Below are 20,260 nucleotides of genomic sequence, written 5' to 3'. Positions count from 1 at the left end.
ACCCTTTACTTAGTACTTTGTTAAAGCACCTTGGGCAGCGATTACAGCCTTGATTCTTCTTGGGTATGACGCTACAAGCTTGGCACACCTGTATTTGGGGAGTTTCTCCCATTCTTCTCTGCAGATCCTCTCAAGCTCTGTCAGGTTGGATGGGGAGCGTTGCTACACAGCTATTTTCAGGTCTCTCCAGGGATGTTCAATCGGGTTCAAGTCCAGGCTCCGGTTGGGCCACTCAAGGACATTTAGTTAGAGACTTGTCCTGTAGCCACTCCTGCATTGTCTTGGCTGTGTGCTTAGAGTCGTTGTCCTGTTGGAAGGTGAACCTCCGTTCCACTCTGAGGTCCTGAGCGCTCTGGAGCAGGTTTTCATTAAGGATCTGTTGTGGAAATTCTTACATCTTAAATTAATCTATGTTAATTGTCAGGGCACTGGAGAGGTTCCAACCAACTCAATACACCATAGGACACATCAATCAGGAGCTCTCCCTGGGCAGACCCAGCAGTTGTCTAATATACAGCTATACATGATCCAAGATGGCATAGCAGTCAGACGTATTTGTCCTCCATCTTGTGTCCCATGTATACATATTTTTATATATTTTTCTTCGCATATCTTTTTATATTTTTCTAAACCCTTACTTCAAAATACTCTCCTGCAACCCGCCTCAACCAATGTGGTGTGGACCTGCTTTTTCTCTAACGTATTTGTCTTTGCCTCTATTACTGGAACCTCTCCAACATAAACTAGCCAGCTAACTAGCCAGCTAACGGTCATCAGCTAACCTCTAGCTCGGAAAGCTCTCGCCAGTTTGTACAACGCGATTCAACCAGAGCATATCGGACCTATTTTTCTCTCCATATCCCCAGATTCCTATCGCAAGCTCTGAACCTTCTCACCTTCCGACCTTCGCAGCTAACATCTGCTGAATGCTAGCTGTCTAGAGCACAACAGACTGTTGGCTTACGAGGCCCATCGAATACATTCCGAAGCCACTAGCTAGCAGTCAGGTATCCTTTGCTAGCGGTCATCAGCCACCTTTATCCCGGACAACTCTTGCCAGTCTGTACAGCGCGACTCAAACCAGAGCTAGTCGGACTTATTCTTCTCGTTATCTCCGGATTCCTACCGCAAGCTCTGAACCAATTTTTTATTTTAATTTAAAAAAAAATAATATTATGATTATTATTATTTTTTTCAACTGCAATTATAGCAGCTAATGATCCCTGAACGCACAGCCGCTAATCTGCGGCCTGCTAGCTATCTAAAGCTATCTAATTTCTTCGGCCACTATGCATATTTTATCAATTGGCCTGGTTTACCACACGGAGCCCTGCTGATCCGTCTGCACGAGGGGGCCACAACAGACTTCCCTCCATTGCGTCATCCCTCTAAGGTCTTTCTGTTAGCCTGCTAGCCCCGTGCCGCTAGCTACCTGAAGACTCGCACTGGACTTGTATGATCACCCGGCTACGCATGCCTTTCCCTAACGTCACCATGCCGTGTCAATTGCTGTTCTGGTTTGTAACTATTGTTTTATTTCACTTTAGAGCCTCTAGCACTGCTCAACACGCCTCGGCTAACAATTTAGTTCCACCTCCCACACACGCAGTGACATCACCTGGTTTAAATGCTATTTCTAGAGACAATATCTCTTTCATTATCACTGTATGCACAGGTTTACCCCTACTGTATTCACTTCCTACTATACCTTTGTCTGTACATTATGCCTTGAATATATTCTACCGTGCCCAGAAATCTGCTACTTTTACTCTCTGTTCTGAACGTACTTGGCGTCCAGTTATGTTAGTCTTTAGCCATACCCTTATTCTACTCCTCCTCTGGCGATGTAGATGTTAATCCAGGCCCTGCAGTGTCTACCTCCACTCCCATCCCCCAGGCTCTCTCATTTGTTGACTTCTGCAACCGTAAAAGCCTTGGTTTCATGCATGTTGACATTAGAAGCCTCCTCCCTAAGTTTGTTTTATTCACTGCCCTAGCACACTCCACCAATCCGGATGTCCTAGCCGTGTCTGAATCCTGGCTTAGGAAGACCACCAAAAATCTTGAAATTCCCATTCCTAACTATAACATTTTCCGACAAGATAGAACTGCCAAAGGGGGCGGTGTTGCAATTTACTGCAAAGAACCTGCAGAGTTCTGTCTTACTATCCAGGTCTGTACCCAAACAATTTGAGCTTCTACTTCTAAAAATTAACCTTTCGAGAAACAAGTCTCTCACCGTTGCCGCTTGCTATAGACCACTGTTAGGAATATTATGAATAAATGACCAAACAATATCCTAATTTTAAATAGAACTGCAACTAAGTAAACTTATACTCTGTTTTATTATATCTGTTTAACAATATGAGTTCATAAGAAGGGATTATGTGACAAGGACAAGGAGTAATTAAAGTTAATGAACACCATTCCAACTAAGCAGGGATGAATGGGTTTGTGAATTAAGTAAGCAGATAGGTTAACTACTCTATGGTTGAACCGACAAAACTTAGCTCTGGGGTGTTTTAGATGAGGCTGCGAGTGCATTCCTAGGTTTTCTGTTAATTAGAATGGTCAGCTAAGTGGTGATCGATAATGGTGAGGGGTCAAGAATTAATTCAGTTATGTTGTGTGACCTGTGAGTGTGTTAGTGAGTTGGAATGAACTTTTAAACTCACTTAATTCTAGGTCGGGAGGAGGGGATTCATTCTAGAAGCAATGAAATGACGTCATGTTATTGTATATAAACTGTTGCTCGTGGTAACGTGGCAGCGCGCTCCGAGAATAAATTCTGTTACCTATTACTGATAAGACTGGTCTCCGTCTATGTTATAGATTAAGGGAATTCAATTAATGAAAACATATTGGAACAACTCAATTACAGTAACAACCACCCTCTGCCCCCAGCTGTGCCCGACACCACATGTGATTTGATTGCCCCCCATCTATCGTCTGAGCTCGTGCTGCTTGGTGACCTAAACTGGGACATGCTTAACTTCTTGCGACTCCAAACCTGTATCCGGGAATGTAATCATAGCCTCAAGCTCATTACCATAACGCATTGTTTCCTATTCATGAAAATCGGAAAATGAAATGAAATAAATATATTGAAACACAAGCTTAGCCTTTTGTTAACAACACTGTCATCTCAGATTTTCAAAATATGCTTTAACGAAAGCTACACAAGCAACCTTCTTTGGACACTGTTAACAACCCTCCAGGCAAGCTTCAATTCCATACAACTCTCCTTCCGTGGCCTCCAATTGCTCTTAAATACAAGTAAAACTAAATGCATGCTCTTCAACCGATCGCTACTTGTACCTACCCGCCTGTCCAACATTACTACTCTGGACGGCTGTGACTTAGAATACGTGGACAACTACAAATACTTAGGTGTCTGGTTAGACTGTAAACTCTCCTTCCAGACCCATATCAAACATCTCCAATCCAAAGTTAAATCTAGAATTGGCTTCCTATTTCGCAACAAAGCATCCTTCACTCATGCTGCCAAACATACCCTTGTAAAACTGACCATCCTACCAATCCTCGACTTTGGCGATGTCATTTACAAAATAGCCTCCAATACCCTACTCAACAAATTGGATGCAGTCTATCACAGTGCAATCTGTTTTGTCACCAAAGCCCCATATACTACCCACCATTGCGACCTGTACGCTCTCGTTGGCTGGTCCTCGCTTCATACTCGTCGCCAAACCCACTGGCTCCATGTCATCTACAAGACCCTGCTAGGTAAAGTCCCCCCTTATCTCAGCTCGCTGGTCACCATTGCATCTCCCACCTGTAGCACACGCTCCAGCAGGTATATATCTCTAGTCACCCCCAAAACCAATTCTTTCTTTGGCCGCCTCTCCTTCCAGTTCTCTGCTGCCAATGACTGGAACGAACTACAAAAATCTCTGAAACTGGAAGCACTTATCTCCCTCACTAGCTTTAAGCACCAACTGTCAGAGCAGCTCACAGATTACTGCACCTGTATATAGCCCACCTATAATTTAGCCCAAACAATTACCTCTTTCCCTACTGTATTTTATTTATTTATTTATTTTGCTCCTTTGCACCCCATTATTTTTATTTCTACTTTGCACATTCTCCCATTGCAAATCTACCATTCCAGTGTTTTACTTGCTATATTGTATTTACTTTGCCACCATGGCCTTTTTGCCTTTACCTCCCTTATCTCACCTCATTTGCTCACATCGTATATAGACTTGTTTATACTGTATTATTGACTGTATGTTTGTTTTACTCCATGTGTAACTCTGTGTCGTTGTATGTGTCGAACTGCTTTCCTTTATCTTGGCCAGGTCGCAATTGTAAATGAGAACTTGTTCTCAACTTGCCTACCTGGTTAAATAAAGGTGAAATTAAAAATTAAATTAAATTTTAAAAAAATTGTGTAAGAGTATTGATAGCCTAGCATAGCATTAAGCCTAGCATTCAGCAGGCAACATTTTCACAAAAACAAGAAAGCATTCAAATAAAATAATTTACCTTTGAAGAACTTCGGATGTTTTCAATGACGAGACTCTCAGTTAGATAGCAAATGTTCATTTTTTCCCAAAATATTATTTGTGTAAGATAAATAGCTCAGTTTTGTTCATCACGTTTGGCTAAGAAAAAAAAAGAGAATCCAGTCAATATCGACAGAAACATGGCAAACGTTGTTTAGAATCAATCCTCAAGGTGTTTTTCACAATTCTATTCGATGAAAAATAATTCCTGGCAGTCGGTTTCTCAAAGGCAAACGGAAAAATACTGCAGCTGGAGATTACGCAATAATTGTGACGGAGGACACCAAGTGACCACCTGGTAGATGTAGTCTCTTATAGTCAATCTTCCAATGATATGCCTACAAATACTTCACAATGCTGCAGACACCTTGGGGAAAACGTAGAAAACGTAAGCTGACTCCTAGCTCCTCCACAGCCATATAAGGAGTCATTTCCATGAGGCGGTTTCAAAAAATGCGGCACTTCCTGATTGGATTTTTATCTGGATTTCGCCTGTAACATCAGTTCTGTGGCACTCACAGACAATATCTTTGCAGTTTTTGAAATGTCAGAGTGTCTTCTTTCCAAAGCTGTCAATTATATGCATAGTCGAGCATCTTTTCGTGACAAAATATCTTGTTTAAAATGGGAACGTTTTTCTTCCAAAAATTAAAATAGTGCCTCCTAAATCCAACTGGTTACCCCGGCCATCCTACAATCTAAGCTTGATGCCCTCAATCTCACACAATTTATCAATGAACCTACCAGATATAACCCCAAATCTGTAAACACGGGCACCCTCATAGATTTCATCCTAACTAACTCACCCTCCAAATACACCTCTGATGTTTTCAACCAAGATGACAGCGATCACTGCCTCCGTAATGGGTCTGCGAGCAAACGACCACCCTTCATCACTGTCAAACGCTCCCTAAAACACTTCTGCGAGCAGGCCTTTCTATTCGACCTTGCCGGGGTATCCTGGAATGACATTGACCTAATCCCAACAGTAGAGGATGCCTGGTTATTCTTTAAAAGTGCCTTCCTCACCATCTTAAATAGGCATGCCCCATTCAAAAAATGTAGAACCAGGAAAAGATATAGCCCTTGGTTCACTCCAGACCCGTCTGCCCTTGACCAGCAATAAAACATCCTGTGGCGTTCTGCATTAGCATCGAATAGCCCCCGTGATATGCAACTTTTCAGGGAAGTTAGGAACCAACATACACAGGTAGTTAGGAAAACTAAGGCTAGCTTTTTTAAACAGGAATTTGCATCCTGCATTACAAACTCAAAAAAGTTCTGGGACACTGTAAAGTCCATGGAGAATAAGAGCACCTCCTCCCTGCTACCAAATGCTCTGAGGCTAGGAAACACTGTTACAACCGACAAATCCACCATAATTGAGAATTTCAAAATGCATTTCTCTACGGCTGGCCATGCTTTCCACCTGGCTACCCCTACCCCGGTCAACTGCCCGGCACCCTCCACAGCAACCTGCCCAAGCCCCCACCATTTTTCCTTCACCCATACCCAGATAGCTGATGTTCTGTAAGAGCTGCAAAATCTGGACCCCTACAAATTATCCAGGCTAGACAATCTGGACCCTCTCTTTCTAAAATGATCTGCCAAAATTGTTGCAACCCCTATTACTAGCCTGTTCAACCTCTCTTTCGTTCCCAAAGATTGGAAAGCTGCCGCGGTCATCCCCCTCTTCAAAGGGGGAGACACTCTAGATCCAAACTGCTACAGACCAATATCTATTCTACCCTGCATCTTTAAGGTCTTCGAAAGCCAAGTTAGCAAACAGATTACTGACCATTTTGAATCACATCGTACCTTCTCCGCTATGCAATCTGGTTTCCGAGCTGGTCATGGGTGCACCTCAGCCACGCTCAAGGTCCTTAACGATATTATAACCGCCATCGATAAGAGACATTACTGTGCAGCTGTATTCATCGACATGGCCAAAGCTTTCGACTCTGTCAATCACCACATTCTTATTGGCAGACTCAACAGCCTTGGTTTCTCAAATGATTGCCTCACCTGGTTCACCAACTACTTCTCTGATAGAGCTCAGTGTGTCAAATCGGAGGGCCTGTTGCCCGGACCTCTGGCAGTCTCTATGGGGGTGCCACAGGGTTCAATTCTCGGGCCGACTCTCTTCTCTGTATACATCAATTATGTCGCTTTTGCTGCTGATGATTCTCTAATCCACCTCTACGCAGACGACACCATTCTGTATTCTTCTGGCCCTTCTTTGGACATTGTGACCTCTTAGAACTACCAATCCCGGATCCGGGAGAATTGAAGTAAGAACTACACTAATTAGCATAGCGCAACGGTCAAAAAATATTACAAGAAAATATTCATATTCATGAAATCACAAGTGCACTGTAGCAAAACACAGCTTAGCTTGTTGTTAATCCACCTGGCGTGTCAGATTTCAATAAAGCTTTTCAGTGAAAGCATACCAAGAGTTTATGTAAGAACATCTCTCTCAGTAGAGAAAATAAAACAAACAGCTAGCAGTCAAGTAGATTGGTCACGAAAGTCAGAAAAGCAATAAATTAAATTGCTTACCTTTGATGATCTTCAGATGTTTGTACTCACGAGACTCCCAGTTACACAATAAATGTTCCATAAAGATGATTTTTATATCCCAAAATTGGTTTTGGCACGTTATGTTCAGAATTCCACAGGCTCGAGCGGTCACGACATCACAGACGAAAATTCCAAATAGTATCCTTAATGGTCGTAGAAACATGTCAAATGTTTTTTATAATCAATCCTCAGGTTGTTTTTACAATATATGATCGATCAACCGGAATGTAGCTCCTTCCATAGGAGAGAGAGAGAAAATGGCTGTTGCTCATGAAAAACTCTGCCATCCACTGACGCGATGGGTTCTTTCTCACTCATTTTTCAAAATTAAGCCTGAAACTATGTCTAAAGACTGTTCACACCTTGAGGAAGCCATAGGAAAAGGAATCTGGTTGATATCCCTTTAAATGGAGGCAGGGCATCCAATGGAACAGAGAGCTTTCAGGAAAAACAGCACCTCCTTATTGGATTTTCCTCAGGTTTTCGCCAGCAATATCAGTTCACAGACAATATTTTGACAGTTTTGGAAACTTTATAGTGTTTTCTATCCTAATCTGACAATTATATGCATATTCTAGTTTCTGGGCTTGAGAAATAGGGAGTTTCAAATGGGTACGTTTTTTAGCCAAAAACGAAAATACTGCCCCCTACACTCAACAAGTTAATTTATTTCCATTGAGATGGCAGTCTTGTGAGCCATGGGAACAAAAGTGATACCAAAAGAAATCAGAACATTAAAGTATCAGTTCCTGAGTTACAACAGCTCTGCCAATCTGGGTAACGGTGAGACCGTGTTATCTACCTGGCATCCAGAGACTGGACTAGTATGAGAAGACCGCTGGGGAAACACAGGGGAAATCACAATCATAAGGATCATAATCATAATCTCACAGACAGCTGATAGGATCTGTGGCTTAGGCATGTGGAGACACATAGGCTATGTATCTATGTATGCAGACAGATGAACATAAACAGTAGCAATGAAAATATAAGCAGAGTAACAAGATTTAAACAAATCTTGAGTCAATAAGCTCTATGTTAACTTAACACCATCCTTACCAAACAGAGATATCCTGTCTGACAAGAGTTCCCAGTATGTAGAACAGGCTGAAAATGGAAGGAGGACAAGAGAGGGATGGAGGGAAAAAGAGGAATATAAAATGAAATATGATGAGAATGTAAAGTTTCAGGGCACAGGGGCATATTTGAAGTCAAGTTGGGTTAAATGCCCCTTTTAAAATGCATAGACAGTTAAGACAAAAAAATCTGCTAACATGTTATTATTGTAATATATTAATAACCAACACCTGGTCCCTATCTCCTTCTCCTTATTTGGAGCCATGACACCCATTGCCGTGGGAGCTGGCTGCGGTGGACAGAAAGTAGAGGCGATGGTTCTTTACTGTAGGTACTGTTCCACCAGAGGGTATGATAGAAATGACTGAATCACAATGCTTTTAGAAAAATCTAACCCAATAGACCTAACACACTATTTATTTTTGTCAGCACACCAATATGGGCTATTCATATCACTTTATCACTGTGTTTTGGTAAATGTATCCTGTTTTCCCTCGTTTTCTGCTTTGAGTCATTTCCAAAGGAACAGTGATAGTTGTGCTGTATTTGTTGCCATGTCTCAGTTTATATCTTTGTGCGTAGAGAGTGCAGAGAGACTGGCTGCTGTCTGAATTAGTGGTCCCGTCAGAGGGCCTTATGCTCTTTTATTCTCCGTCTACATAGAGGGAGCGTGGGAGGCGTAATTAATGGTCTGATGGAAATCAACACACCCACATGGATTTCCAAAATGGCTAAATCAATTCCGGTGCCACAGTAGCTTTCACTTACTGGTGTTGCCCATGGCAACCTCCCAACAAAACGATTAGCCTACATCAGTGTGTGGTCATAAAGAAATGAATAATAGCCAGGGCAAAATCAAGCAGGACAATAGATTGCAAACTGTTCATTCATATCCTCCTACAGTACATGCCCATCTCAGTTGTTGGACTGGAGAATACAAAGGGGTTTTACATTTACAAACCTTGCTGAAAAAGTGAATCAGCCTTTACTTTTGTCATCTGACCTTTTGCCTGAATGACCTCTGAGGAAAATCACCACACATTCTAGGATGTCCACCCACTTTGCTCAGTGTGTGAAATTTCACTTCCTTATGTTATAAAATACCATTTACAAAGACAAATATGGTTATTCACCTTCTGAATCATTCAGTGGGGTTTTTCTCTAACACATTAACATTATATCCAAAAAGTTGGAATTCGTAACCTTAAGCTTAATGCTACAGTCTGGGATCTAGGAGTAATGGTCATTTCAAGGAGTCAGGCAACCAGGAAAGACCAGTCTGTGACAGAGGTGAAGTGCATTTTTGAAAAAACAACACTTTATTCCTCTGTGCAGAAAACACTGGACAAACTAGATGCTATTTAATGGCAGTCTGACAAAGCTCAAAGTTGATTTCCAAACTGTATCAAGGGTTGGTTAATAGAGGCTTTTCCCGATGACACAAAACATGTAAAACAAAAATTTGAGAAAGACCTGGTAGAAACTGTTGATGACGATAAATGGATGAAGATATGCTTGAACGCCCAGTCATGTTCAAATTATTGCAGTTTTAGACCATCCATAGAACGTACTATATGCTAGTGAAACTGAATGGCATGCACTCAGAAATGTCATTCCTCTGCTGAAGGTGTAAAACACAAAGGGGAACATATTTGCATATATTATGATCTTGTGAAGGTTGGCAGAATTCTGGCAAAGAGTACAGTGGCTTGCAAAAGTATTCACCCCCCATGGCATTTTTCCTTTTTTTTTGCCTTATAACCTGGAATTAAAATTTATTTTTTTGGGGGGGTTTGTATCATTTGATTTACCACTGAGTCAATACTTTAAAGTGCCACCTTTTGCAACAATTACAGCTGCAAGTCTCTTGGGGTGTTTATGTACACTTGGCACATCTAGCCACTGAGTTGTTTGCCCATTCTTCAATGCAAAACCGATGAAAACATACCACAGCATGATGCTGCCATCACTAGGGAGATGGTTTTCTCAGGTGATGAGAGGTGTTGGGTTTGCGCCAGACATTTTCCTTGATAGCCAAAAAGCTCACTTTTAGTCTCATCTGACCAGAGTACCTTCTTCCATATGTTTGGGGAGTCTCCCACATGACTTAAGGCAAGCACCAAACATGTTTTCTTATTCTTTTCTTGAAGCAATGACTTTTTTTCTGGCCACCCTTCTGTAACGTCCAGCTCTGTGGAGTGTACAGCTTAGTGATTCTATGGACAGATACTCCAACCTCCACAGTGGAGCTTTGCAGCTCCTTCAGGGTTATCTTTGGTCTCTTTGTTGCCTCTCTGATTAATGTCCTCCTTGTCTGGTCCATGAGTTTTGTTGGGCAGCCCTCTCCTGGCAGGTTTGTTGTGATTCCATATTCTTTCCATTTTTTAATAATGAATTTAATGGTGCTCCGTGGGATGTTCAAAGTTTGATATTTTTTTATAACCCAACCCTGATCTGTACTTTTCCAAAACTTTATCCTGACCTGTTTGGGGAGCTCCTTGGTCTTCATGGTGCAACTTGCTTGGTGGTGCCCCTTACTTAGTGGTGTTGCAGACTCTGGGGCCCTTCAGAACAGGTGTATGTATATACACTGAGATCAGATCATGTGACACTTAAATAAAGTCCATCTGTGTGGAATCTAACTACTTATGTGACTTATGAAGGTAGTTGATTGCACCAGATCTTATTTAGGGGCTTTGTAGCAAAAGGGTGAACACATATGCACGCACCACTTTTCCATTTTTTGGGAAAAGTGGTGGTTCTTTTTCTTCATTTCACCTATTTCGTGTATGTCCATTACATGAAATCCAAATAAAAATCTAATTTAAAATTACTGGTAGTAATGCAACAAAATCGGAAAAACACCAAGGGGGATGAATACTTTTGCAAGGCACTGTAGTTGTTAACAGTCAAGTTTGGATTATACAACTTTGTTTATAAGACCTTTCCTTTCTCTGGAGGCCGCCAAACTTTATATGCATGTTGTTATCTTCTCACATATTGCCTCACATGCTGGTCACAAGCAGGATCTACTATTCTGAAACCAATTGAAATCACTCCAAACAAAACATTGTGATTTTTGATAACAAACCAAACAGTTACCACCATTGTCATATCATTTACAAACATAAATTATTTAGTCTGGATACTTTTTTGCCCCACTGTATATGAATGAGTGATGGTACAGAACGGCATAGGCAAGATGCAGTAGATGGTACAGAGTACAGTATGCAAATGAGATGAGAATGTAGTGTCATGACGTTGGCCTGGGGTAGGTTTATGACAGTCATAAATACCTCTTCCCCCCCTTTTTCCTCTCTACCCTACTGATTTGAAATTCAAAAACCCCTTGATTAACATAGAGATTCTGGGAACATCAGAAGGTGGGGGGAAATGAACTATATTCTGGTAATCCGACCAATTGAACATATGCGGTGGTACTTAATGAATATGATGTCTGTTTTGGTTGTCATCTGAGACATTCTCCTTAATGATAGGAGGACATAACTCTGTAGACTTTCCACTGTAGAGTTTATCAGATTCACATGGAATGGTTGTCCAATTTAAATGTTTGAAAATAAAATTATTGGTGAAAAGATTAAATGTAATTTTAGCTTCCAAATGAGAGATTTGGGTTTTCATAAGGTTAGGGCTCTGCTCAATCAGTGACCCGCCCCTGTAAAGAGACATGGCTGTAGACTGTGAAACACGCCCTTCTCCATCCACTATATAAGCCCTGTTCCAGGTACATGAGGTCTGCAGCCTCTGCGTTAAAAGGACTAACATGTCAACTACAGAACTAAATCAACCTCAGCGTGAGCTTTGGTTGCGAATGGTATGAACTTTGAACTCTTATTCACTACAGAAGTGATACCTCCTAGCTGTTGAGTTAGCAACAGCAGCTGCAAACGAGGATTAGGAAGGAACAGACAGAGTATCCCGTCTATCACACAACGACGTTACTACAACGTATCCAATTGACCGCCAGAGACATTCTTCAAAGGACAAAGGACTCGGTTTGGCAACACGGCCTTCCATCTACCACCAACCTACCGAAGCGCAGCTCAGAGTAAATATTTACTGCATTTTCCTTTTCCAAACGAGCGGTAATTTAGAATGCATAAGATACTGTATTTACGATAGCACAGCTTCTCCCTTTGTCCCTCAGTCTTCCCGCTCTTTCACTCAAACCCAGCCCCTTTTCTTTTGTGTAACCAGCTGTCATATGTTCTCTCCGCCAGGGACGTTTTCCTTTGTGACGTAATCAAGGTATGATTCATTCTTTGTATATGTAATTCTGCGTGATTAGTTAGGTATATAGTAAATAAATAATTAAACCCAATTTTGTATTGCTGATTCAACTTGTTAGCCAGGGTTCGTGAAGATAACCAAGAATTTACAACTTTCAGATGAGACTGAATTAAGGTGACGAATAATATTGACTGCTATTGATATAAAATATTACTACGTCTTTAACCTCTTGAAGCTAGGGGGCACTATTTTTATGTTTGGATAAATAACATTCCCAAAGTAAACAACCTATTTCTCAGGACCAGATGCTAGAATATGCACATAATTGACAGATTAGGATAGAAAACACTAAAGTTTCCAAAACTGTCAAACTATTGTTTGTGAGTATAACAGAACTGATATTGCAGGCGAAACCCTGAGAAAAATCAAACCAGGAAGTGGCTTTTATTTTGAAAACTCCATGTTCCATATCCTCCTATTGCTCCATTTAAAGGGATATCAACCAGATTTTCCTATCGCTTCCTCAAGGTGTCAGTCTTCAGACAGTTTCAGGCTTTTATTTTGAAAAATGAGCCAGAACGATAACATCGCGTCAAGTGGTCACATGAGTTTTGCTCACACAAGAGTTTGGATAGGTATTGCTTTTCCCTCTCCTACTGTGAAAGACATTTACGGTTGATATATTATTGATTATATATTTTAAAAACAACCTGATGATTGATTATAAAAAATGTTTGACATGTTACTGTGGACTATACGGATATTATTTGGAATTTGTCTGCGTTGTCGTGACCGCTCTTTCCTGTGGATTTCTGAACATAATGCACCAAACAAACGGAGGTATTTTGGATATAAAAATAATATTTATGGAACAAAAGGAACATTTGTTGTGAAACTGAGAGTCTTGTGAGTGAAAACATCCGAAGATCATCAAAGGTAAACGATTAATTTGATTGCTCTTCTGATTTGTGACCAAGCGACCTGATGCTAAGTGTACTTAATGTTTGTCATGCGATCGATAAACTTACAAACGCTTGGATTGCTTTCACTGTAAAAAATAATTTCGAAATCTGAGACGACAGGTGGATTAACAAAAGGCTACGCTGTTGTTTTGCAATATTGCACTTGTGATTTCATGAATATGAATATTTTTTGTAATATTATTTGACTGAGGCGCTATGCTATTCAGCGGTTGCTGATGACAATTATCCCGCTTAAGGGATGGGTAGCGTCAAGAGTTTATTCGGAAGATAACAGCTCTATAAATATTATTTCATGGTGCCCCAACTCTAGTTAATTACATTTACTTGATTAGCTCCATCAGGTAATATTCATTACGGAGAAAGGATTTTATAGAATAGCATATCACTTAATCCGGCATAGCGAAAGACAAAACAGTAGGGTAAGTGGCATTGTTTAAAGTGGCTAGTGATACATTGATGTAAAAAATGTTTCCATTATTAAAGTGGCTGGAGTTGAGTCAGTATGTTGGCAGCAGCCACTCAATGTTAGTGGTGGCTGTTTAACAGTCTGATGGCCTTGAGATAGAAGTGTTTTTCAGTCTCTCGGTCCCTGCTTTGATGCACCTGTACTGACCTCGCCTTCTGGATGATAGCGGGGTGAACAGGCAGTGGCTCGGGTGGTTGATGTCCTTGATGATCTTTATGGCCTTCCTGTAACATCGGGTGGTGTAGGTATCCTGGAGGGCAGGTAGTTTGCCCCCAGTGATGTGTTGTGCAGACCGCAACACCCTCTGGAGAGCCTTGTGGTTGAGGGCAGTGCAGTTGCCGTACCAGGCGGTGATATAGCCCGACAGGATGCTCTCGATTGTGCATCTATAAAAGTTTGTGAGTGTTTTTGGTGACAATCCGAATTTCTTCAGCCTCCTGAGGTTGAAGAGGTGCTGCTGCGTCTTCTTCACCACGCTGTCTGTGTGGGTGGACCAATTCAGTTTGTCCGTGACGTATATGCCGAGGAACTTCAAACTTAATACCCTCTCCACTACTGTCCCGTTGATGTGGATAGGGAGGTGCTCCCTCTGCTGTTTCCTGAAGTCCACAATCATCTCCTTTGTTTTGGTGACGTTGAGTGAGAGGCTATTTTCCTGACACCACACTCCGTGGGCCCTCACCTCCCTGTAGGCCATCTCGTCGTTGTTGGTTATCAAGCCTACCGCTGTAGTGTCATCTGCAAACTTGATGATTGAGTTGGAGGCTCGCATATGGCCACGCAGTCGTGGGTGAACACGGAGTACAGGGGAGGGCTCAGAACGCACCCTTGTGGGGCCCCAGTGTTGAGGATGTTACCTACCCTCACCACCTGGGGTCGGCCCGTCAGGAAGTCCAGTACCCAGTTGCACAGGGTGGGGTCAAGACCCAGGGTCTCGAGCTTGATGACGAGTTTGGAGGGTACTATGGTGTTAAATGCTGAGCTGTAGTCGATGAACAGCATTCTCACATAGGTATTCCGCTTGTCCAGATGGGTTAGGGCAGTATGCAGTGTGATTGCATCGTCTGTGGACCTATTGGGGCGGTAAGCAAATTGGAGTGGGTCTAGAGTGTCAGATAGGGTGGTGGTGATATGGTCCGGGACTCATCTCTCAAAGCACTTCATGATGACGGAAGTGAGTGCTATGGGGCGGTAGTAGCTCCGTTACCTTAGATTTATGGGAACAGGAACAATGGTGGCCCTCTTGAAGCATACTGGTGGCCCTCATACCAGCAGACTGGGATAAGGATTGATTGAATATGTCCATAAACACACCAGCCAGCTCGTCTGCACATGCTCTGAGGATGCGGCTGGGGATGCCATCTGGGCCTGCAGCCTTGCGAGGGTTAACACGTTTAAATGTTTTACTCACATCGGCTGCAGTGAAGGAGAGTCCGCAGGTTTTGGTAGCGGGCCGTGTCAGTGGCAGCGTATTGTCCTCAAAGCGAGCAAAGAAGTTGTTTAGTCTGTCTGGGAGCAAGACATCCTGGTCTGCGACGTGGCTGTTTTTTTTGTAGCTAGCCAACAACTCAGCTAACACAATCAAGGCACCCTTTGCCAGATCTGTGTAAAGCTGTTCTAACTCTAGTTGTAAAGATTTAAATACAAACTATTTTTGAGATAGTATTTTTCTTTAAAAAACTGTCAAGCTTGCTCATCAACTCTTTTTCTCTAAGGTTATTTAGGTGCATCAGCTCTTTGGCACATTTAGTGGCTACAACTCTGACTTTATATTTGAAAAATTCCCATCTACAGTGCCTTGCGAAAGTATTCGGCCCCCTTGAACTTTGCGACCTTTTGCCACATTTCAGGCTTCAAACATAAAGATATAAAACTGTATTTTTTTGTGAAGAATCAACAACAAGTGGGACACAATCATGAAGTGGAACGACATTTATTGGATATTTCAAACTTTTTTAACAAATCAAAAACTGAAAAATTGGGTGTGCAAAATTATTCAGCCCCCTTAAGTTAATACTTTGTAGCGCCACCTTTTGCTGCGATTACAGCTGTAAGTTGCTTTGGGTATGTCTCTATCAGTTTTGCACATCGAGAGACTGAATTTTTTTCCCATTCCTCCTTGCAAAACAGCTCGAGCTCAGTGAGGTTGGATGGAGAGCATTTGTGAACAGCAGTTTTCAGTTCTTTCCACAGATTCTCGATTGGATTCAGGTCTGGACTTTGACTTGGCCATTCTAACACCTGGATATGTTTATTTTTGAACCATTCCATTGTAGATTTTGCTTTATGTTTTGGATCATTGTCTTGTTGGAAGACAAATCTCCGTCCCAGTCTCAGGTCTTTTGCAGACTCCATCAGGTTTTCTTCCAGAATGGTCCTGTATTTGGCTCCATCCATCTTCCCATCAATTTTAACCATCTTCCCTGTCCCTGCTGAAGAAAAGCAGGCCCAAACCATGATGCTGCCACCACCATGTTTGACAGTGGGGATGGTGTGTTCAGCTGTGTTCCTTTTACGCCAAAGTTTTGCTTTGCACACTTGGCATTCTCTCAACCAGTTTCATGAGGCAGTTACCTGGAATTCATTTCAATTAACAGGTGTGTTTTGTTAAAAGTACATTTGTGGAATTTCTCTTTGCTTAGTTCCCTCCTGTTCTCCTTGTTCACCCACGACTGTGTGGCCACACATGACTCCAACAACATCATTAAGTTTGACGACGACACAATGGTGGTAGGCATGATCACCGATGATGATGAGACAGCGTACAAGGAGGTCAGAGACCTGGCAGAGTTGTGCCAGGACAACAACCTCTCCCTCAACCTCAGCAAGACAAAGGAGTTTTTTTAATATTTGTAACTTTTTAACACAGCATTGTCTGGAAAATGCTCGTAAGCAAGCAATTTACTATAAACATAGTCTACACCTGTTGTATTCAGCGAATGTGACACTTTTTTCAATTGTATTTATAGTATACTGTTTGCACTGTAATTCTGACTGTCCCCTCTTCAGCTTGATTCAATTAGGCATACAGTAATGTCAACTGGCCTTTAAACATGAGTAAAATCTGTCACGCCCTGATCTGTTTCACCTGTTCCTATGTTGCCTCCACCCCCTCCAGGTGTCGCATATTTTCCCCAGTGTATTTATCCCTGTGTTTCCTGTCTCTCTGTGCCAGTTCGTCTTGTATGTTTAGTCTTGTAAGTCAACCAGCGTGTTTTTCCCTGTACTCCTTTTTGCTATTCTCCTTTTTCTAGTCCTCCCGGTTTTGTCTCTTGCCTGTTTCTGGACGTTGTACCAGCCTGCCTTGACTACGAGCCTGTCTGCCACTCTTTACCTCCTTGACTCAGATCTGGTTTTGACCTTTTGCCTGTCCACGACCAATCTCTTGCCTACCCCTTTGGATTATTAAACAGGACCATCAGGACCTTCTACTCCGCCCTCATCAACCTGCTGGGCCGCTGTGCTCCTGAGATGCATGTGAGTCTGTTTAACCTCCTGATGGGACACTGTCAATAGACTAGTGCTGTTTTGTAGGACCACAAATAGCTACCCTGGGTTTACACTGATTGGCCATGCAGTGATTTACATGGCATACTAATCCAAACTTTATCAGGGTTAAGAATCTATATTTCCTCACTTTTGTGTGTCCAAAAAGTGCATGTTGGTATTATATCGTGCAAATTATTTGACAGCTAAATTATTTGACATTGACTGCTTCTCTGAGGTCTGGGAAATTAGGAATAAATCTATTCTAGATTTACGTGACATAGTTGTGCTGGTCCAGGTATAACCCTTTGCATCCGGATTGAAATAACACCAGGCATCAGAGATCCTTGCATAATGCTGATATTGCTGTTTTTAGAGCTTTGATTCATTCTAGGACGAAAACGATCAACAGTCGTGCGTTTCATTAAAATTCCCTGAAATAATTAGAAAAGCCTCTGAGTATTTGTTGTGTAAATCCTGTAATTTTCTGGTAAATTGGGAAAAAAGGGGTTTTGTGAGTTATGGCCATACATATTACAGATGATGGAAATAGCATTGTCAAGTTTAACAGTTACTATGACTCATCTCCCATCCTGTGAAGATGTGGATTTAAGAATGTCACCTTTAAACTTGTGGAGAAGTGTCAAAAACACCAGCAGAATGGTTTTCATATCCCTTTCACACAAATGTGTTTCCTGAAGGACAAAATCTACATTACTGCGTTTACAATATAAAAATAAGGCTTTCCTTTTTCTAAGATCTCTCAAACCCCTAGCATTCAGTCTAACAATATTGAGAGAAATGAAAACAAACTACTGCATTAAAAAAAATAGAAAACTAGATGACAGATGTAGCAATGTGAACAATAAAACAAACATTTAACCTTGAGGGTTACTCTGACAGAAAACTACAGTCAGCTGAGGTAGTGGTGGTTAACAGTATAATAAATCCCTTTTTTCTTGGCAAGTGTTCATAAATTGTAGTTCAAACATTAAATGTACTCTTGGCAGTATTCCCAGTTCAACTGTGGTTCATGTCAGAGTTAACCAGTAATCTTTCTTCCTTTGATAAACGCGTGTGGGCCCTTGAACCCAGCCTTCTTTCCCTCTTCTCGTGCGTTCTGTATAAGTGGCCACAGTCTCTCCCTGGCAGTCTGATCCTGCGGTATCAGAGTCTCTTTGGATGCGGAGCTTCTTCTCGTCCAGAAACTTGTTCCCCTAGGCCATTTTTCAGATGTCCCTGCAATGGTGCATAGTGAAGCACAGGATGACATTGCGAGGGGGTATATCTGATCTTAGTTTCCCAAGTCAATGTACCACGTCGATCATGTCTCTTAGCTTGTCTTTGATGCAGAGCCACAAGGATATTAATGACGGCTTCCCTAATGTCCTCTCCCTCTCTTACACCTTGGCTTTTCAGATTGCACCTGCAAGAGTACCTTTGAAGTTCAGCTACATTCTCACAGCTCATTATTTTGGGATTGCAGTTTCTTCAGCTTATTCTCTAGGAACGTTATTGTTTCCTTGTTCTCACTCACAACTTTGTGAAGCTGAAGGACAGTCTCTAACAATTATCAATCTTTGATGTGTCCTCGGTAGCCTGCTCTATGATTGACACTTTTGATAACATGACACCTTGTTTATTAGACAGGGAGAGGATTTCGGAGAAAAGTTCAGACATGGAAATGTCCTCTTTCACTTTTTTAAAAATTTGTGGTCTGAGGTAAAGAGGTTGCAAGGATCTCATCCTGGTCATTTTTTTCTCTTGCTTGAGTTTGCAGCATCTAGTGTATCCATGCTGTGCTGTCTCATCGTAGCCACCTACTCCTGTCATCTTCTGTGAGGCTTAGATATTCCATCTTCTTCTTTCTGTCATGCGCTTCCCATTCAACTTGACAAAAACTAAAACTGGTCCTGTGGTTAAAACAAGTTATAGTTAGTTTCTTACTACATTGATAGCCAATATTAGACTGTTAACCACCTAACCCTCAAAGTTGCTTTGACAAGCGAGAAAACACTCCCTCACAGGGACGCCATCTTGGCTTCATCTCTTATTGGTATATTAGCTAATGTCACCAGGCAGGCCAAAACTCTATCCCACCAAAATAGGCTGAAACTGCAGGTGGCCTTTTCAATCAGCTCTTACACGAAAAGGGCATTATCATCATTTTCACAATAGCATTCCAGTATTCTCATAGTGCAGAAATATATGTTAATATATGTAAAACACAGGAAATTAAGTTAACTGCACTGTAATACCTACATGTTTCAAGCAGACCATCATAGTCCCTGTGCACAAGGAAGCGAAGGTAACCTGCCTAAATGATTACCGCTCCGTAGCACTCACATCGGTAGCCTTGAAGTGCTTTGAAAGGCTGGTCATGGCTTACATCAACAGCATCCTCTCGGACACCCAAGACCCACTCCAATTCGCATACCTTCCCAACAGATCCACAGATGACGTAATCTCAATCGCACTCTACACTGCCCATTCCCACCTGGACAAAAAAAACAGCTATGTGAGAATGCTGTTCATTGACTACAGCTCAGCGTTCAACACCATAGTGCCGATGAAGCTCATCACTAAGCTAAGGACCCTGGGACTAAACAACTCCATCTGCAACTGGATCCTGGACTTCCTGACGGGCCGCCCCCAGGTAGTAAGGTTAGGCAACAACACATCTACCACTCTGATCCTCAACACTGGGGCCCCTCAGGGGTGTGTACTTAGTCCCCTCCTGTACTCCCTGATAACCCACAGCTGCGTGGCCAAAAACGACTCCAACACTATCATTAAGTTTGCTGACAACACAACAGTGGTAGGCCTGATCACCGACAATGACGAGACAGCCTGACGAGACAGCCTATAGGGAGGAGGTCAGAGGA

Source organism: Oncorhynchus mykiss, chromosome 23, assembly GCF_057628025.1.
Source record: "Oncorhynchus mykiss isolate SJ-2025 chromosome 23, ASM5762802v1, whole genome shotgun sequence".
Lineage (NCBI taxonomy): Eukaryota > Metazoa > Chordata > Actinopteri > Salmoniformes > Salmonidae > Oncorhynchus > Oncorhynchus mykiss.
The sequence above is the reverse complement of the archived record's forward strand: the minus strand, read 5'-3'. Positions refer to the sequence as shown.